This window comes from Odocoileus virginianus, chromosome 23 (genome assembly GCF_023699985.2).
Source record: "Odocoileus virginianus isolate 20LAN1187 ecotype Illinois chromosome 23, Ovbor_1.2, whole genome shotgun sequence".
NCBI classification, from domain to species: Eukaryota; Metazoa; Chordata; class Mammalia; order Artiodactyla; family Cervidae; genus Odocoileus; species Odocoileus virginianus.
The window spans coordinates 45,301,110-45,323,363 of record NC_069696.1 but is presented as its reverse complement, the minus strand read 5'-3'; the positions used below and the strand labels follow the sequence as shown (position 1 = coordinate 45,323,363).

Here is a 22,254-nt window from a genome sequence, read left to right as displayed (position 1 = left end):
CCCCTCAGCCAAGCACCGTCATGCACGGCAGAACCCGCACGGCTTTACACAACAAGCCGGGAAGCTGAGTGAAGCAGAAACCATGCTCAAAGGGCATAAAAAACACGTGTTTTGTTGTTTCCTCAGCATCTTTTCCCAACTTTTCAGCTTACAGTAGCTCCATTTCCCATGTGAAATTACACTTGCCTCGCCTATGAGGCGCTGGTATGCCCAGTAATCAAACTTATCGCCTTACTATTTCCTGAATGGCTGACGGATGCCAACAAAAGAGGCACTACTCCTTCTTCAAGAATTTTACCTTGTGGTGGAGAGGAAAAATAATCAGCTGAGCAAACAAGTAAAGGAGATTATTTGTGACAAAGGCAATGAAGGAAACAGTTGATAGAGCAAAGAGTGAATGACTTACAGGGCTACTTCAGAGGGGGAGGGCTCTGGAAGTGTTTTCTCAGGACCTCCCTGGTGGTCCAGGGACTAAAACTATGCACTCTCAATGCAGGGGCCAGGGTTCAATCCCTCGTCAGGGAACTAGATCCCACATGCTGCAGCCAAAGATCCTGCATGCCAAAACTAAGACCCAGTGCAGCCAAATGAATAAATTAATTCCTTTAAAAAAGAGTGTTTTCTCACTTCCCTTTTGAATGAGATAATTCTGAAATTTGTCACTGTATTTTCATCCTCCAAAAGCTCCCTCCATCACCACCACCACCATCTACACTTGGAGGAAAGCTCATCCATCCACAGAAACGGAGAATCACAGCTAGGAGATGTTGAGAGGGTTCTGTCAACACTACAAGATTAGGACAGCTCATTTATTTAAAGCCCATTCCATCCCAGTTCTTCCCAGTTTTATGGGCCAATAAATCTCCATTGCTTAAGCTAGGCTAAATGGCGCTTCTGTTGTAACATCTGTTTGTAAAATAGTGCAATTTGGAAGTACTAAGAATTACCTTGCTACAAGTGCATACCATAGACCACAAACCACAATCTTGCACTGAGAAAAATGTGCTAATTTTTATTTATCTTTCATTTTACCCAGCTAATGAGTGATCGGTTAGTCTAATGCTTGCAGACTGACAAGGTCTATAAAGGTCTATTATCTCCCCTAAAGACTTCTTGAATCTTCTTCCTTTAAAGAAGTCACTTAGAAACTCACTGAATAATGACTACAATCAAATTACTTTGAAGTTGATTTAAAATGGGGTAATGTACACATACGGCACTAAATAAAAAATCAGTTGGATTGCTCTATATTGCTCTTCATCCATAAATGAGTGAAAATTACTGAAAAATTTAAAAATAAGTAAACAGAATTGGGCAAAGTTTCCCTAGTTTTACGTGCTGTAAGTGAAAGAATATCAGTGGAGATATTTACAGGTCACAGGTTCAATCCCTGGGTTGGAAAGATCTCCTGGAGTAGGAAATGGCAACCCACTCCAGGATTCTTGCCCAGAAAACCCTCTGAACAAAGGAGCCTGTGGGACTGCAGCCCCCCAGCCCCCCATCACTCTCTGTGATGGAATCACAGAGCTGGACATGACTGAGCGCTGAGCACAGGACGCAGCAGCATCAGCATCACCTGGATGGTGATGAGAAATGCAGGCTCTCAGTTCCCAAGTAGAACCCAACCTGCTGGATCACAACCTGTGCTCACAGTATCAATACCATCTCCATGTGCTTTGCTTCCCTGGTAGTTCAGTCAGTAAAGAATCTGCCGACAATTCGGAAGACCCGGGTTCAATTCCTGGGTTGGGAAGATCCCCTGGAGAAGGGCATGGCAACCCACTGACTCCACTATTCTTGCCTGGAGAATTCCATGGACAGAGAAGCCTGGCAGGCTACCGTCCAAGGATTCTCAAAGCGCAGGACACGACTGGATGACTAAAACACATACCATGTGCTTTATGGAAACATGGAAACTTAAGAAGCACCTCCCTGAACATCCAAAAGAATTTGTATTTATACACATTAGACTAAAAATTAGATGTTGTCAGACTTTCAGATGTGAACAAAGACCTGAGTACTGGTAACACATACACCACCACTAGTGGGAGTTGAAACTGTACAACCACTTTGGAAAACAATGTGGTCTGATTTACTGAAGAAATTAAAGACGCATACATACATTCCACATTCCAACAATTCCGCACCAAAGTCCATACCCTGAAGCAACTCTTGCTTTGTACCCAGAAGACACATAAAAGAATATCCTTAGCAACATTTTCATATTAGCAAAAAAAAGAAAAGAAAAAATTAGAATTAACACAAAAGATAAAATGTGGGATAGTCACACAATGGAATCTATGAAGGAGGGGATTATGCTGCTGCTGCTGCCAAGTCGCTTCAGTTGTGTCCAACTCTGTGCGACCCCATAGACAGCAGTCCACCAGGCTCCCGTCCCTGGGATTCTCTAGGCAAGAACACTGGAGTGGGTTGCCATTTCCTTTTCCAAGGCATGAAAGTGAAAAGTGAAAGTGAAGTCGCTCAGTCGTGTCCGACTCTTAGCGACCCCATGGACTGCAGCCCACCAGGCTCCTCCGTCCATGGGATTTTCCAGGCAAGAGTACTGGAGTGGGGTGCCATTGCCTTCTCCGGAGGGGATTGTAAGCAAGCACAAATTTCAAGAGAATGGTTACATTTGTGGAAGTAGTACAAAAACCACACAGAGAGCTCCAAAGCTAGCGGTTATATTTTTTAAGCTGGAGAGCAGATCCCTAAATGTTTGTTATTGTTCTTTAGTTCAGTTCAGTCACTCAGTTGTATCTGACTCTTTGTGACCCCATGGACTGCAGCACACCAGGCTTCCCTGTCCATCACCAACTCCCGAAGCTTGCTCGGACTCATGCCCATCAAGTCGCTGATGCTATCCAACCATCTCATCCTCTATCGACCCCTTCTCCTACTTTCAATTTTTCCCAGCATCAGGGTCTTTTTCAATGAGTCAGTTTTTCACATCAGGTGGCCAAAGTATTGGAAGTTCAGCTTCAGCATCAGTCCTTCCAATAAATATTCAGGACTGATTTCCTTTAGGATGGACTGGTTTGCTCCCCCTGACATCCAAGGGACTCTCAAGAGTCTTCTCCAATACCACAGTTCAAAAGCATCAATTCTTTGGTGCTCAGCTTTCTTCACAGTCCAACTCTCACATCCATACATGACCACTGGAAAAACCATAGCTTTGACAAGACACACATTTATTGGCAAGTAATGTCTCTACTTTTTAATATGCTATCTAGGTTGGTCATAGCTTTTCTTCTAAGGAGCAAGCGTCTTTTAATTTCATGGCTGCAGTCACCATCTGCAGTGATTTTGGAGCCCAAAAAAATAAAGTCTATCACTGTTTCCACTGTTCCCCCATCTATTTGCCATGAGTGATGGGACCAGATGCCATGATCTTAGTTTTCTGAATGTTGAGTTTTAAGCCAACTTTTTCACTCTCTTCTTTCATCAAGAGGCTCTCTTTAATTCTTCTTCGCTTTCTGCCATAAGGGTGGTGTCATCTGCATATCTGAGGTTATTGATATTTCTCCCAGCAATCTTGATTCCAGCTTGTGCTTCACCCAGCCTGGCATTTCTCATGATGTACTCTGCATATAAGTTAAATAAGCAGGGTGACAATATACAACCTTGAGTCCTCCTTTCCCGATTTGGAACCAGTCTGTTGTTCCATGTCCAGTTCTAACTTGCTTCTTGACCTGCATACAGATTTCTCAACTCTTTAAGAATTTTCCACAGTTTGTTGTGACTCACACAGTCAAAGGCTTTGGCGTAGTCAGTAAAGCAGAAGTAGATATTTTTCTGGAACTCTCTTGCTATTTTGATGATCCAATAGATGTTGGCAATTTCATCTCTGGTTCCTCTGCCTTTTCTAAATCCAGCTTGAACATCTTGAAGTTCATGGTTCATGTACCATTGAAGCCTGGCTTTGAGAATTTTGAGCATTACTTTGCTAATGTATGAGATGGGTGCAATAGTGCAGTAGTTTGAACATTCTTTGGCATTGCCCTTCTTGGAATTGGAAAGAAAACTGACCTTTTCCAGTCCTGGGGCCACTGCTGAGTTTTCCAAATTTGCTGGCATATTGAGTACAGCACTTTCACGGAATTGTCTTTTAGGATTTGAAATAGCTCAACTGGAATTCCATCAGCTCCACTAGTTTTGTTCATAGTGATGCTTCCTAAGGCCCACTTGACTTCGCATTCCAGGATGTCTGGCTCTAGGGGGGTGATCACACCATCATGGTTATCTGGGTCATGAAAATCTTTTTTGTATAGTTCTTTTGTGTATTCTTGCCACCTCTTTTTAATACCTTCTGCTTCTGTTAGGTCCATATCATTTCTGTCCTTTATTGTGGCCATCTTTGCATGAAATGTTCCCTTGGTATCTCTAATTTTCTTGAAGGAGTCTCTAGTCTTTCCCATTCTATTGTTTTCCTCTATTTCTTTGCATTGATCACTGAGGAAGGCTTTCTTGTCTCTCCTTGCTATTCTTTGGAACTCTGCATTCAAATGGAACATTTTCATTATTTGGCATGTGTGCTTCAGTCTGAATGATACTGTGACAGATTTTATTACTTCCCATTATTGCTTCCCTCCTGTAAGAGGACTGTCATCTCTGCCTGTTGCCAAATTACCTGCAGGGAGTATGTGAAGATTACACTGCCTCATCTCTACCAACATCAGGTCTGGGCAGACAACTCCGGAAGCAACAACATCTACAAACAGAAGCAGTTCAACTCTGCCTTCTTTTCCCTCCAATGTGGGAACGACATGCCTTAGGTTCAGACTGGGTCCTGGGACAAAGAAAACACCCAGAGCTACAGATACTGAAGCTCATCTGCAGCAACCTACGGGCAACACGTAGGAGGAAAGAAAGAAAGCTTTGCTGCTGAAAGCCACCAAGGGTTCGGGATTGCTTACTACCACTGCAAGATTTAATGAAAGCTAAACTCAAAAGCAGGCATCTTAAAAAAGAATCTGACCCACATATTCCCATTTATTTTAGTTTAATAGAGTCTCTCTGATATACTGAGCATGTAAGGATTCCATCTATAGTTAAAGAGCTTTAAGACAGTGTTTTCCAAACATTTAGATCTCGTTAACTGCATTTCCCCCCAAATTTTATCAAGTTTAACAATGATTTTTCCTTTAAAATATAAGTGTACATTTTAATACCAAACAAGTAGAAACAACAAACTCTTAGACTAAAAGCCTTTCCATTGAATATATTTAGATTTATTAAGAACTCACTCCTTGCTTCCTAGGGAAGCTCTGTCATGGGCCAACATTAATCAGGGAGTTGGGTTAGGGAACCACTGACTTAAAGGAAAACAAACTAATATCAGACAGTCCTGATTAACTCCACTGCAGTCACAAGAAGAAAAAGTAATAATGTTAAATTTGCTTGTTTTTAAAAGTTAAGAAAAAGAATTATATGTGTGTTGATTTACTAAATCAGTATCCTGGAGAAAAATCTGCCCATTGTGCTGGAGGAGGCAATCTGTTCCTTTGCAAAGGTTAAATAATACACTTGAAAAATTCATCAGAGCAGTTGAGTTAGCAGACTTATGTCATGCCTCATTACTAAGAAAGGCAATAAATGGAAGTCTAATTCTTTATCTTCCCGTTAGAACAACAAAAAGATGAAAGCATTTAGTCAAAAATCTCAAAACTTGTCACAGCACTGTCACACACATATATTCACACACTAAATGACCTAGAAGTCAAGGCAGATTATGGTTATTACATATTCTTAGTTTTGCCATTCTCCAAGTGTGCATTCTGCTTGTCACTTCCTCTGAATATATGTATTCTACATCTCTGTTTGTTAGAAGATGCAGATAGTCACTGAACAGGATGTATTATGCAGTCAGTTAAGTCAGATTTCAGAGAGGTCATGCCAGACAAAATGAGACCTTAGCTGATGTTGTACAAATTATTTTATTTTATAAAAAATTTTGGCACATTTTTTTCAATAATACTCAGTAAGTACTGACTTGTTTCACTGGATAGCAGGTTCGCAAAGAAGGATTATATCTATTTATAATAATTTGCTTTTTTGCAGCATTCAAACAGCAGGCTGCCTTTATGGCTGATCCGTTTTCTTCCACTATTTCCATTTAAAGAGTAAAAACTATCTAAACATAAATCCTCATTGATTTCAATGATTACTCTTTCCATTTAAGCAAAAAATATTTTTAAAAGCCTCAATAGTCTTTTCAATACCCAGTTTGGTCACCTGAATTCCTTAGCTTCTCCATTTCTTATCCCCAAACTCCGTTTTCCTGAAGAATTGACCATCAAATCACTTTTCTCAGCACATATCCCGAACAGCTCTTAACCAATCCCCCTTTTGGTTTTCTCATGTTCACTCTGATGCCAGCTTTCTGCTGTCCTGCCATAAACTCACTGCCAAACCCTTCTTCCTGGAGAACACATCAGAACCCACAAGGCCACCCTAGTCCCACGCCTGGTGATCACAGCCTTGACTACTAATCACACTGAAGAGCTCTATTCCCCACTTGAGCTAGTCCAACAGCTACTACTAAAATCACATCTCATTAAAAAAAAATTTTTTTTTTTTTTTTGGCAGCGCTAGCAGCATGCAGGATCTTGTTTCTGGACTAGGGATTGAATCCAGGCCCCCTGCATTAGGGGTGTGGAATCTTAACCACTGGACTGCCAGGAAAGGCCCATCATTTCTCATTTTAAACTCTTTGACTTCACTATGCTCATCCACAGGGCTCCCTACATGCTAATTTTGGGTTCCTAATTGTTTCAAACTAATTGTTTCTACTAAATTTCCTAAATCAGCTAAATTAGTATCTCTTATTCTTCTTTAAGCTTCCTCTATTCAACCAAATTTCTTTTATTCAGTTGTCCCTATACTTTCTACCAACTGTTCCTAATGTTTTGGAACTTTGGCCTCATTCATAAGGTCACCATAAAAATTGACCACCTCAGAGAAATCTACCTAAATTAATGTAGAGTTCAGGGTACAGAGAGGAAAAAAACACAGTCAAAATTAAATGCCCAAAACCGTGAGCAATCTTCCTATCATGTACAGTTTTAAAAGAATTTTTTAAAAATAAAAGGTATCCATTTGGTTTCCCACTGCCAATTCCTACAGGGCAAAGAGAACATCTTCTTTTTCTGATGATACTTGCTATATCACTTGACCCTCAAAAGTTAAAAATCAATATGGCAATGAAAAAGAGATCTCCAGAACTCCAAAGGTACCAATATTACTGCTGCTTGGCAGAGATATATATAATTCATAGTATCCAGGTGGTTTTTCCAGTAGTCATGTATGGATGTGAGAGTTGGACAATAAAAGAAGGCTGAGCACCAAAGAATTGATGCTTTTGAATTGTAGTGTTGGAGAAAATTCTTGAGATTCCCTTGGACAGCAAAGAGATCAAACCAGTCAATCCTAAAGGAAATCAACCCTGAATATTCACTGGAAGGACTGATGCTGAAGCTGAAGCATCAATACTTTGGCCACCTGATGCAAAGAACTGACTCACTGGAAAAGACCCAGATGCTGGGAAAAACTGAAGGCAACAGGAGAAGGGGATGACAGAGGATGAAATGGTTGCATGACATCACTAACTCAATGGACAGAGTTTGAGCAAACTCTGGGAGACAGTGAAGGACACTGAAGCCTGGCGTGCTCCAGTCCATGGGGCTGCAAAAAGTCAGGCACAACCTATGGAGGGAACCACACGACTAGAAGAAGAAGAAAAAAAAAAATGTATGGATCTTTTTTTTTGCCCATTTCCTGTAGTTTACCAAGGAAGAGGAACAACCCCAAGGCAATGATTCTAAACAACAAAGGTGCCTCCAGTCAGCAACTACCCCACAAACTCCATGTGATGTAAGTCTCAAACTGGTCCAAACAGCAGCAATCCACATTATCTTAGGTCACAATTTCTGTCAATGTTCAGGGCATTTATAGTACTTCGAAATTGAAATATAAAACATGCTACCTCACAAATACTGTCCTCCCTGATGAAAAGGCTCACCTGTAAAGTAGAATGAAGTATCTCTCCCCAACTCCTTTTTTCGTTTTAGCTCAAATGAAGCGTTAGCTCCTAAAAAAAAAAAAAAAAAAAAAAAAAAATTGAGTTTTTTTATTTAAACTGGAAACTGTCTACTTAAAGTGAATTCAAGCATTCACACAGGTTTCATTTATGTAATAGGTAGTGATGTCAAACTTTATTGATCTGGAGGTGCTGACAGTCTCTAACAAACACAAAAGATTGAGAAATCATGGGAATGATTCAGCTTCTGCTATCCAAAAGCTAGCTGATTCCATAAAACAATCAGTCATTCTAAGGCTACCCACAAATAGAAAAAAGTAACAGTCAAAGTTTCTACAGGCCTAAAAGACAGCTAAACAGTTGTAAAGAATTTGAGTCCAGAGAAACAATCCGTGGGTAAAATAAATCCTCAATACACCTCAAATAACTTTTCAAAGGAAACCAGACCCAGACAACTGATTTTGTTTTCAGAACCACAACCCTCAATCCCACTTTTAATAAAAGTCACTTTTAAAAGAATGCTTTATTTAGAAGAAGGATACATCAAAGACAAGCCAATGAATCAACTAAAACAAAATCCACATTTGAACCATTTCTGCTTATTGAGAAAATGCTGACAGAATAAATAGAGTGTGCATCCAAAGAACAAAGTGTATTGCATAAACAAAAGTCTATTCTACCAAGTGCCAACAGTTAGATTAAATTTCGCTGCTACCAAACCAACTGAAAAACAAATCATTTTACTAGATATTTTGGTTAGATTAATAACAATACATAAATATTTTTATAATATGGTGACTGCAGCCATGAAATTAAAAGATACTTGCTCCTTGAAAGAAAAGCTATGACAAACCTAGACAGTGTTTTAAAAAGCAGAAACATCACTTTGCCAACAAATGTCCATATAGTCAAAGCTATGGTTTTTCCGTTAGTCATGTATTGACCTGAGAGGTGGACTATAAACAAGGCTGAGCACCAAAGAACTGATGCTTTTGAATTGTGGTGCTGGAAGACTCTTGAGAGTCCCTTGGATAGCAAGGAGATCAAACCAGTCAATCCTAAAGGAAATCAACCTTGAATATTCATTGGAAAAACTGATGCTGAAGCTGAAGCTCTAATTTGAAGAGCCAACTCAATGGAAAAGACCCAGATCCTGGAAAAGATTGAGGGGAGGACGAGAAGGGGGCAGCAGAGGATGAGATGGTTGAATGGCATCACTGATTCAGCGGACAAGAGTTTGAGCAAACTCAGAGAGAGTGAAGGACAGGGGAGCCTGGCATGCTGTGGTCCAGGGGGGTTCTCAAAGAGTTGGACTTAACAACAGCAATACAGGTAGTAGACAATAATCAGAACTATTTTGAAATAATTCAGTTAATGGTCACATAAGAAAGGAGTTAAAGCACAGAAGTCAAGAAACTGCTTTTAAGCAACAAAAAAAGTATATTTCTCCCACTTTAAAACATTTCTTACATGTATCTTATTTAAAAAAAAAACAAACTACCAATTAATGATGCTCTTGCAATTAACTTGCAATTAACATTCATTAATTTCCTGCAAGCTATGGCTAAGAACAGGCTTCGAAGGTAGCTCAGTGATAAAGAATCTGCCTGCCAAAGCAGGCAATGCAGGTTCAGTCCCTGGGTAGGAAGATCAACTACAGCAGGAAATGACAACTCGCTCCAGTATTCTTGCTTGGAACATGCCATGGACAGGAGCTTGGCAGGCTACAGTTCATGGGGTCTCAAAGAGTCGGACACGACCGAATAGCTGAGCACACACTGCTAAGAACATCACCTTGTCAATCACCCCGAGAGAGAGACTCATATAAAACTTCACTTAAAAATTATACTACACAAAGCCTTGCTACTGAAAACTGGCATTTTTCTTTTTCTTCAATAAAGATGGAGCCACCCTTGAGACTTCCCTGGTGGTCCAGTGGTTAGGACTCCCAGCTCCCACTGCAGGGAGTCCAGCTTCAATCCTTGGTCTTCTGGTTGAAGAACTAGGATCCCACAAGCCACATGGCCAAAAAAACAAAGACTGAGCCACCCTTTTACTTTACTTCAGCAACAAGAAACTTACAGCCACATCTGAAACTCAAATTTATGATCAATTTATTCACCTTAATGTTACATTCTTAGTTTTATTTTCTCTTGTACTGGCTTCATAACTTTTTTTAAAAAACCAATACTTCTTGTAGTTGTTTTTATAAAGTAACTCAACACCTTTGTGTAAAAGGTAGTGTACATGAGAATAAAACATAAATAATACATTTCCTTACTGGTTTTCTCTGGCATTTATAAATCTGAAATACTTAAATATAGATACTAGGTAACTTAATAGGATAAGATTAACTCAAGCATTTAAAATGAGGAGAAGTATACTTCCATATTTTAGCCTTAATACATCTTTATACTCTTAAAGAGAATTCAGTTTGAAAAATCTGAACACACTTCTGCAGACAACTTAAAAGATACACTTTATTCTTTGCATAATTAAACTGAAAGCTGAATATAAAATCTTTCAGAATTGTAAAGTACAGAAAAGATAATCATGTGTCAAAGCAAAAATCTTCTTTCTAAGAAAAGGCAAAGGGAAACATGATAGGCCATGGGTAAGGTTAACGTTTTTCTTTCTTTGAAGACCAAGAGTGCCCCATCATTTTCACGGTGATTCCATTCCCAGTATTTACTCAGAGCACTTCTCTTACTCTAGGGACCCTGGCTCCTTCCCTCATCCCAGCGGTGAAGTCGCCCACTACATCCAGACGAGCAGGCCACACTGAATTACCCTGCCTTAAAGAGAAAAAGAGACTCAGATGTATAGAACAGTCTTGTGGACTCTGGGAGAAGGCGAGGGTGGGATGTTTCAAGAGAACAGCATCGAAACATGTATATTATCTAGGGTGAAACAGATCACCAGCCCAGGTTGGGTGCATGAGACAAGTGCTCGGGCCTGGTGCACTGGGAAGACCCAGAGGAATCAGGTGGAGAGGAAGGTGGGAGGGGGGACCGGGATGGGGAATACATGTAAATCCATGGCTAATTCATTTCAATGTATGACAAAAACCACTGCAATGATGTAAAGTAATTAGCCTCCAACTAATAAAAATAAATGATAAATAAATAAATAAATAAGCAATAAATAAATAAATAAATAAATAAATAAATAAATAAATAAATAAATTACCCTGCCTTCCACTAGGTGGGGGAACAGGACAGCCCCGCATCCAGCCTGGGCCTCCTCAGGTGGGGGTCTAGCATCACCTTCCCTCACCGGGACACCTTCACCATGGCATCACCCAGGGAGATGAAGCCAATCTTCCACGTTCCCAAACTGGGCTTTCCCTCAATGCTGCTCCCTGGACATGGCGCTCTGAAGTCCACTTAAGCACACAAACTCATGGCAAGAGACTCTACGCAGAAAAGGTGACCCACAGGTACACAGGGTTACATTAGTCAACTATTTTGGCATCAGTCTCAAACAATGATCTAACTCTTTCAGTATGTCTACTCTCTGAAACCATGTCTCTACCCTTTGATCAGGGCTACATACTTTCTTGTTCAAATACCACTTAAAAAAAAAAAAAAGGAGCCCAAAGGCTTTAAGTCCAACTTGAAGTTCAAACTAAAACTATCCTCAGGTAGTTAAAATAACCTGACTACCTTTCTTTCTCAGCTCATCTGAAATGGTGTTTCTGATGTCCACTGGCACAGAGTTCTTTTTTACTATTCTGTTTTTCACAGAATATCTGTTAAATTTAAAAAAAAAAAAAAAAGCAGGGTGGGAGAAGCCCAAAGGACAAACAAGAATTATTTTAGAAACCCACCATCCAGAGATAATCACTGATGATGTAATAGTATATATGATAACTTTGCTATATTTTTTCTGTTTATACATATATGTTTAAACCAAAAATACACTCATACACACTGTTTGGCATCCTGCTTTTGCATTTTGTAAAATATCAAAAGACTTTCTTATCAGTATTCTACAAAGTTATTTTTAACGCTACTTATAATTTCCTCTTTATAAAACTCCCAGGGGTTCTAAAATTTATTTTTCCTACTTTATCCCTCTCCACAGTTTCCCAACAGGAACACGACTAAAAGGCAACAGTCTTCATTCATTAATACATCCCAAACAGCTTCCAGAAAACTAACATTCTGCTGTATTCATAGAAGTGATTTCATTTATATTTTATATTGTTAGATGAGCGTGAATACATAACTGCATCTACCCCACCAAGCTCCAAGGCAGGGCCAGGGTGCCACCAAGTCCATGGTGTGTCTCTCCCATGATCCATCACATATAATTCAAAATAGACTTTCCCTCAATAATTCAAAATGATAATAACTCCAAAGTAAGAGTCATAACAAGATGTGACTTTTCCTAGAAAGACCATCTCATTGTTTCTTTAAAGACTACAAAACGTTAACAGATGGCCAACAGGCAACAAGATATTAGAGAGATGCAAATCAAAACCACGATGAAGTATCATTTCACACTGGTTAGAACGGCCACCATCAAAAAGTCTAAAAGTAATAAATGCTGAAGAGGGTGTGCAGAAAAGCAAACCCTCCTATAGTGTTTTGTTGTGTTGTTTTTTTTTTTTTTGTGAGAATGTAAATTGGTGCAGTCACTATGGAAAATAATATGGAGGTTCCTTAAAAAGAACTAAAAATAGAGTTACCATGTGATCTAGCAATCTCACTCTTGGGCATAATATCCAGAAAATATGAAAATTCTAACTCACTTCAGCGTTCATAGTAGTACTATTTACAATAGCCAAGACATGGAAGCAACCTAAACGTTCACTGACAGGTTAATGGATATTATTCAATGATGAATGTAATAAAAAGAAAGAAATAATGCCATTTGCATCAACTCAGATGGACCTAGAGATTATTATACCGAGTGAAGTAAGTCGGAGAAAAACAAACACACAATATCACTATATGTGGAATCTTAAAAAAATAATACAAATGAACCTATAAACAAAACAAACAGACTCACAATCACAGAAAACAAGCACATGGTACCGAAGGGGAAGGGAGGGAGGGGAAGTGATAAATTAGAAGTGTGAGATTAACAGGTACAAACCACTGTACATAAAACAGAGAAGCCACAAGGATCTACTACTTAGCACAGGAAACTATATTCAATATCTTGTAATAACCTATAATGGAAAGTAATCTGAGATATATATATATATATATATATAACTGAAAAAATTACAAAACATTATTTAAATGTTTTTGTGTCTTTTGGCGCCCCCTCACTAACGCTCAAACACATGCTTGGGTGTGTGCTGAGTGGCTCAGTCGTGTCCAGCTCTTTGCAACCCCATGGACTGTAGCCCGCCAGGCTCCTCTGTCCATGGGGATTCTCCAGCCAAGAATACCGGGTGGGTTGCCATGTCCTTCTCCAGGGGATCTTCCTGACCCAGGAATCAAGCCCAGGTCTCCCGCATTGCAGGCACATTCTTCACTGTCTGAGTTACCAGGGAAGCAAGACTGTCTATTAAGCACTGCCCCCAGAGATTGAGGAAAGAATAGGCTTTTTTCCAAGAAACAATAAGACTTTAAACTCAGATGATAAAATCTATGCATAATCAAAATCTCAGACTTGAGTACACAGATTTCAGTCTAACACATTTTGAAAAGGAGAATATTAACTGCTTGTTCAAAGTTGTATTTTTCACGTGGAATCACTGGCAAATGCTTTATGCCATGTTTGAAACTGTACAAAGCTTCCTGAGACATCTGCCATGCTTTCATTAGATGAATAAAGTGATAACATGATCTGCATTGAGTGGTTTAATGGGGAAATTTCAAGTGACTTATTCAGCAAGTCTTCACACTTCAATTAAGAGAGATGATTTGCTTGCAAAAAATTAAATGTGAAGAAGCATCAGCACACTAAGGATACTGACAGTAGTTAAGAGGTTGTTGTTGTTTACTCGGTAAGTGGTGTCTCTTTTGCGACCCCACGGACTGTAGCCCACCAGGCTCCTCTGTCCATGGGATTTCCCAGGCAAGAATCCTGAGGTGGGTTGCCATTTATTCCTCCAGGGGATCTTCCCAATCCAGGCAGGCATTGACCCGCGTGTCCTGCATTGCAGGAGGATTCTTTACCACTGAGCTACCAGGGAAACCCTGGTTTGGCTTAAATTCTGACTTTCACTAGTTATGGGACTTATGCCTCTATTCCTCAGTTTCTTCAAGGAAAAAATATCTCCTCCACAGGTTACTGTGAAGACTAAGTAACACTACATGTAATATGCTTACCACAGTGTATTGAGTCTTCAATAAATATTAGCAAGTTATCATCATCATTATTCATCATTATTACTCTATACTTTTTATAAAGGGCTCATAACCTAACTTTCTACCTCTTTATCCCCATAATAAGGAATATGCTAGTTACATTTTACTATATTAAACCCCTGCCTTATAATTTTCATATCAACTGTTTTGTTCCAACTTTCTCTAAAAAGTCAACTGAAGTTTAATATTTACATTTTGTACACTGTCCTCATCCTACTTTTCATTAAATTAAACTGCCAGCATGCTATAAAATATTATATATCTATAATGACTAGTATATACAGAGACCAAGTGGTACATATTATTGATACTGAACCACCCAGGTCTTCAGGAAACCACTATCTCCTGAAAGAAAAAAAGGAAATGAAACCTGGAATAGGAAGTAGCTCTAATACTGTTGTTACATTTAAATATCACATCTAATGTACTTTTTTTTACTTCTAGAAAGATAACTAAGTAACATTTTTATAATTGTTTGTTTTATAAAACAAACAACCTTAAACCATCACTGTAAGGTTTATTCTAGATTAGAGAACTAAATCTGCTCAACCAGAGCAAGAAATATTACAAAGACTCCATCATGAGTTTGCCTGGGGTTATTCTGAAACCCACAATCCAGAAATAATAGACAAGAATTTTCCGACTTTTCTTTTTCCAAGAGTACTAGAATGTTACCATAAAAATTCTTTGTTTGTTATGTAAAAGACAGAGGAAAGCAGCGCATGAAATGAAGCAAGCAGGCCAGGCTTTGGACTCCGGTACTACCTGTTAATTTTGCTTTCTTGATCATAGATACGACAATCTGCTTAAAATCCCAGGAGAATACACTGGCTAATAATGAAAAAAAATTTATTTGTCCACTAAATATTGGGCTTATTACCTTCCTATATTGTTTAGAATATGAATAGCTTATCAAAAAGCCACTCTTGAACTAAAGAAAAAAAAACAAAACACTTCTTCAAAGAACTAGAGAGTCAGGGACTTCCCTGGCGGTTCAGTGGTTAGAACTTCATGCTTCCAGTATAAGGGGCGCAGGTTCAATCCCTGGTCCGGGAACTAAGATCCTGAAAGATGTATGGCATGATCAGAAAAAAAAAAAAGAACTAGAGTGTAATCCATACATCCTACAAAATATTTAAAAACTTAAACCCCCAAAAAAGGAGAACAATCACTCATTCTTTAGAACAGGGGTCCCCAACCTCTGGGATCTAATACCCGATCATCTGAGTGGAGCTGATATAGTAATAATAGAAATAAATTGCACGATAAATATAATGCACTTGGATCATCCCGAAACCTCCCCCACCCCCTCCCCGATCCGTGGAAAAACTGTCTTCCACAAAACCAGCCCCTGGTGCCAGAAAGGTTGGAGACCTTCTGCTAAGACAACAAAACCACTGAAAGCAAAAAGGAGACTTCATTGGTAGGTACTTGTGTGATCTTTTCTGAAAACCTAGGAGACAGACATGCTCATACACTACAGCTCAGGAAACTGAGTATCAGACAGGTTAAGCAATACGCCCAAATTATAAAGTAAAATAAAGACACAGTAGGCCTCCTTGGTGGCTCAGTGCTAAAGACTCACCTGCCAATGCAGGAGACATGGGTTCAACCCCTGATCCGGGAAGATTCCACAGGCTGAGAAGCAATTAAGCTCACGGGCGGCAACTACCGAGCCTGTGCTCTGAAGCCCGCGTGACACAACTACTGAAACCTGCGCGCCGAGAGCCTGCGCTCTGCAACGAGAGTATCCCCCACTCTCTGCAACTGGAGAAAGCCTGCACAGCAATGAAGCCCCAGCATAGCCAAAAATAAATAAATACATGCTGCTGCTAAGTCGCTTCAATCGTGTCCGACTCTGTGCAACCCCACAGACGGCAGCCCGCCAGGCTCCCCCGTCCCTGGGACTCTCCAGGCAAGAACACTGGAGTGGGTTGCCATTTCCTTCTCCAATGCATGAAAGTGAAAAGTGAAAGTGAAGTCGCTCAGTCTGTCCGACTCTTAGTGACCCCATGGACTGCAGCCTACAAGGCTCCTCCGTCCATGGGATTTTCCAGGCCAAGAGCACTGGAGTGGGTTGCCATTGCCTTCTCCAAACAAATACATAAATATTTAAAAAATAAATAAAGACACAGGACTCAAATTCACAACTTTTGAACCAGCTAACGATAAAGAAGAGATGACAGGCATCCCCCGTACAGCAGTGGGAGTGGTCGGAGATGAGGAATACAGAACCAAGGCCTCCTACTGCTCCCTCCCAAGTTCACTCACACCCAGCGCTGGATGGATTAAACTGAATTCAAGCTATCTTTGAACACAATTGATGGCTCAGGAATGGAAATGGCTATTTCCCATGCCTCACTCCCTAATTCACAAGTACATTATCTTGTCTTACTCAATAAACGAGCAGTTACTGAAGACCCAGAAATGTAATCATACCATAAAATGACCATTTTATAAGTGCCACTGGAGAAGGAAATGGCAACCCACTCCAGTATTCTTGCCTGGAGAATTCCATGGACAGAGGAACCTGGTTGGCTACAGTCCATAGGGTCGCAGAGTTGGACACTTAGAAGTGCCATATAAGATAGTGTAAAAGAGACTATTTATATCTTTAATATCTGCCCTCAAGTGCTCTTGCTTTACAGTAATTGTGCTTACTTATATGAAGTTCAGTTGCCTTCTACTAGTCTGTGAGCTCTTGATACAAAATTCTGTATATTCCCCAGTTGTTGTTTAGTTGCTAAGCCGTGTCTGACTCTTCGGCAACACCATGGACTGTAGCCCGCCAGGCTCTACTGTCCGTGGAAGTTTTCAGGCAAGAACACTGGAGTGGGTGGCCATTTCCTCCTCCAGGGGATCTTCCCCGACTCAGGGATAAACCTGTGTCACCTGCATCGGCAGGCAGATTCTTTACCACTGAGCCGCCAGGGAAGCCCCATTCAGTATCACATAGGTGGCGTCCACTAAAGATGTTAAAAGGAGCAAACGAAACAATGATGAGTTGAACCTTAAATAACAAGGAAGAGCCAGAGAGATGGGAAAAAAGAGGGGACAGTGCATTCTAACAAGGTGGCTGGTAACCAGGCAGACAAGTCCTGGGGAATGAACAGGCAGGCCAGAGCAGAAGATCCACATCACCAAGCAGAAAAGACGGTAAACCGAAGTCGTGGAATTCCTTTGCGGGGGGTTAGGATTTCCTTTTCTGAATCAGGCCGATTTGCTTTTAAACATTTATTTTAATGCAGGAGAATTGTGAGTTTAAATTAAACCTGCGTGAAACCCCACTATATTGATAGAAAACAGGTACTCTGAAGCCCCACTCAGTCCCCACCTTATCTGACTTGAGAAGATTCCAAAGGCCCTCCTTGGACCACAGTCTGAAAAAACCTGGGTTAGAAACATGTCTGGAAGCACAGATGCCAAAGGGCTCAGAGCGCTGACCTCTGGGTTGGCCTAGGTGGGGGGCACATGGTAAGGAGGGACGTGAAGTAATATTTTCACTTTTTAAATTTCACATATTTTTATATTATTTTAACTGTTGTTTATATTGAGCCCTTTGACTTTTTAGACTTTAAAAATAAATAAGACACCATTGCTCCAAAAAAAGCATTTTTTAATGGTTCAATTTCTTCAAGTGGATTGCTACATTTTAATGAATCACTTCCTTATAATTGCAGGATATCTTTTTAACTAAATTACATCGCAATGAAAATTAACATCTCTGTACATAAGACTTTCCCATATTTAGAATAATTTGCTTAGGATAAATTTATACAAGTTAATGGTTTCCATTTAAGTTCTATAATACATGGCTTAAAATAAGACTCTCTAGAACACACAAAAAATACAAAATTCAATGAGTATTTTTTAAAAGCCATTCTACAGTAGCAAGATTTTGATTCCAGCATTCATGTTTAAGATACATAAAATCTAATTTATCAAAGTCATCAGCGAAGGTTCCACATCTCAAAAAATGTATTAAAGAGAAACCTGAAACAGAACTCGAAAGCGCTCTACCTTTCATGAATTTTTCATAACTTCTCTTGCCACTTATCAAAACCATACACTGAAAGAATCTTTCTTCACAGTTGGGTTTCACAATCTAATTCTGTGAAGTCACAGTACTGTGACAGTACAATCATTCTCTGGCAACAAACTAACATCATTAAATTCTTATTTGGAAGTTTTATGGGGTATAAGGATGTTCTATTTTTACTTCTAAGATCAAAATCTATTTTGTGTTGCCTCTCCATTAAGCTCCTATGATTGATACATCTTGACCTAATTTATTCTCTTGTTCCCAGCCATCTTTATAAAACTACCTTTTGGTGAGGGCTCAGAGAATGCCTGTCTGTTCAAACAAAATATAAATGGTTGCTGGATTGCCTCTGCCTGTGAACAATCGTTTAATGCTCTGTACTCCTTGGAAGGTGAAACCCCAAAGTCAGAAACTGTGGTGTTCTTTTCCTTATCTCTATTACTGTTTTAATATAACATAAGACCACTTTTTGCTAAATTATCTTTTAAATAAGTGAATGGGGTTCCATCACTAAGGTTTTCAACTGGGCAAAAAAAATTTCTAATAAACCCTTTTTCTTTTTTCCAAAAGTCAATTCCAAGCATTGCTAGACATCAAGGTCATTCCTACTAATATGTAAAAGTTCTAAAAGCAAGGATGGCTAGAAATATCAAGGTCATTTCTACTACTATGTGGCAGTTCTAATATTAAGGGTATTCAGACTCTATCAGCAAAGATTTGCTTAGTCCCTGCTGGGCACAGGGCACTATGCTTCCGTGTGAACAAGAGAGAAGAAAGATCTGCTCTCATGGGTCTCTCTCTCTTGGTGCACAGACATGTTTGTAAACCACAAATCTTTATGAAAGGAGAAGTTCCAATATCAAAAACAGAAATATGTTTTAGAAGAAAGAGACTGGAACCAGATTTTGGAATACCTGTCAAGGCCAAGGAAGGTGGAGTTTATGTTTAAATAACGGAAACCTAGGTATTCAAAGGGATCCTTAGAAAATATTAAACTGTGCAGGTGCTGGCTAAAACTTTTGGATGGCTTCTCATTTCCTGTGAGAGAAATTCAAAATCTTTAAAAGAAAATCTTGAAAAGGGTAAGTAAATCTTGTGTCGTCATCCCCACCTACCCAAGATCTTGGGTTGTGGTCACACTGCACTTCTGTTTCCTCTATTGTAGGGATTTTCAAACTTTTACACATTGTCATGTAGTAAAATATCAATATATGACACATTTATTTTTTATTTTATTTCTTTTTAAAAACATGCAGGTCACAACCACTAAACTGATTTTACAATCTGGCCAGTGCTTAGGTACTGCAGTTTGAAAAATACTACTTTAGCATATACCACACTCTCGAGCTTACCACGTGGCACTAGTGTTAAAGAACCCATCTGCCAATACAGGAAATGCAGGAGAAGCGGGTTTGATCCCTGGGCCACGGAGATCCCCTGGAGGAGGGCATGGCACTCCCCTCCAGTATTCTAGCCTGGAGAATCCCATGGACAGAGGAGCCTGGTGGGGTTTTACAGTCCATGGGGATGCAAAGAGTCAGACACGACTGAAGCACTCAGCACGCCTGCACTCCCTCTCTCACTTCTAGGTCTTTCCATGCATTCTTTCTGCCCAAAACATTCTTGCTCAACCTCATTCTTTCCTTTTTTTCTGGCTACTTCCTATTCTCCTTTGTGACCTGAGCTCGTAAACATCACTTCCCTGACCCTCTTAGGTTAGTTCTCTGTCTTCTGCGTTCCTAATACTCTATGCTTTCTAATGTTCATTAAGCTTTACTGTAATCGTACATGGCTTGTCTTTCTCAGATGTAAATCCCACAAGCATCAGGATCCATTCTTATTCATTGCTGAATCCTGAGAGCCACACCCAGTGCCTACTACAGATCAGGCCCTCAGTCAATGTTTGAAGAGTAAAACAGGTGAGGAAATGGACTTGAATAATCTATACATTAACATTTAACCACATGATGAAATGAGCACCCACTTAAAACCTGTTAAGAGGTTTAGCCAGTTCCAAAGAAAATATATGCTCAGTTCCAACTGTATAAATGGTGATTAGGCTCCGAAGCTAGCCTGCAAAATACTATTACCCACACACACACTTAACTGCTGAGAGGACAGCTGCTGATTTCCCTCTCTGCCAGGACAATAGAACTTTCACTCCTCTAAGTAGGAGAAAACAGGATCAAAGGGACACTTTGCTTTCTCCCTATTTTATCAGTTAGTTCCTCCTAGAGCAAAGTGGACTTCCCGTTAGGGAAGTCCTAAAGGATATCCTAAAGGATAACCTAAACGGTAAAGTCTGCCTACAATGCGGTAGACCCAGGTTCGATCCCTGAGTCAGGAAGATCCTCTGGAGAAGGAAATGGCAACCCACTCCAGTACTCTTGCCTGGAAAATCCCATGGACAGAGAAGCCTGGTAGGCTACAGTCCATGGGGTCACAAACAGTCAGACATGACTGAGGAACTGCACTTCACTCTTTAGAGCAAAGTGACTTAACTAATGGCTGAGACAAGATTAGATAGCTAGTGGAAGGCTTCCCTTGGGGCTCAGATGGTATAGACAGCTAGTGGGAAGCCGCTGCATAGCACAGGGAGCTCAGATCTGTGATAACCTAGAGGGCTGGGATGGGGATGGGAGAGGAAGATTCAAGAGGGAGGCGATATTTGTATTCATATAGCTGATTCACTTTGATGTATAGCAGAGAATAATACAACATTGTAAAGCAATTATATGCCAATAAAAAAAAAAACAATGAAAAAAAAAAAAAGAATAAAGGTCAATATTCCAGACAGGCCCCACCCCTAAGCTCTCACTGGTTCTTGAATCTATCTGTCTTCAAGAAGAGAAAGTTTTCCTTTCCCTTCCAACTCCTATGAGGAAATCTTTCTGAGACAGGGCTTTCTGTACCTGCGGGAGAGACCTGCAGTTTTTTAGGTGCCAGACAAACATTTGGGCAGATAAAGCAAGAAGGAACAGAGTAAATATGAGTCTAAGCTAAACTCTCCAAACCAGCTTTACCAGAAATGAAAAATTCAACTGTATTTTAATAGTACTATAAGTCTCATCTGGCTTCATGAATCTGATCTCAACCTGCAGAATCTGGAGACAGAAGAGATGTAATCAGGAATAGTAACAACAGTCATCCCAGTCTGATTTCTGGGTCCCAGAGAACATACAGGAGCAAGGTGGGACAAAAGGGAAGGGAATAAGGTTTCTTCCACTTCCCCTTTCGAATTTGTCTGGGGCAAAAGTGTCTAAACAAGTTGAATCTATCTTTGTATACTACAACCTTCCCTTCCAAATTCTCATTCTCGCTTCTCTTTTCTCATCTTCCAAATCCCCTTATGCTGCCCAAAGATCTTCATTTTCAACACCCACACTTCTAGAAATAAGCAAATTTTCTCAAACCTCCAAAATGTTCCTTGAGCCCATACCACTAACCTCTCCTCTCCCTCCTCACACCGAAACTCCCACTTTCTCAGTGCAGCTGATCAGCAGGAAAGCAATCTGACTAAATCCACTCACATTAAGATAAAATAACTGAGTCCTAGCTTTTAAGCCCTCCCAGATATACATCTGGGCTTCCCTGGTGGCTTAGCAGTAAAGAATCTGCCTGCAATGAAGGTTCAATCCCTGGGTCAGGAACATTTCCTGCAAAAGGGAAGGACAACCCACTCCAGTATTCTTGCCTGGGAAGTCCCATGGACAGAGGAGCCTGGCAGGCTACGGTCCATGGTGTCACAAGAGTCAGACATGACTGAGTGACTAAACCACCACCACCAGAGATACGTATGTTTTCTTTTATACATACATACATTTTTAAGCTATAGAAATCTAACC

At 40.0% G+C, this 22,254-nt stretch overlaps 1 protein-coding gene across 4 annotated transcripts in view; it reads right to left on the bottom strand.

The window, feature by feature from the left end:
• Nucleotides 1–22,254, bottom strand: part of SLC41A2 (solute carrier family 41 member 2) — a 129,954-nt gene that overhangs the window by 104,928 nt on the left and 2,772 nt on the right. For 3 of the 4 annotated variants that reach the window (XM_070454022.1, XM_070454021.1, XM_070454024.1), the window contains exon 2: nt 8,021–8,089. The gene's annotated coding sequence lies outside the window, so the exon portion shown is untranslated. Of the gene's footprint in view, nt 1–8,020; nt 8,090–18,387; nt 18,408–22,254 lie in introns of those variants that run through there. The other variant, XM_070454023.1, reaches the window with a different exon arrangement.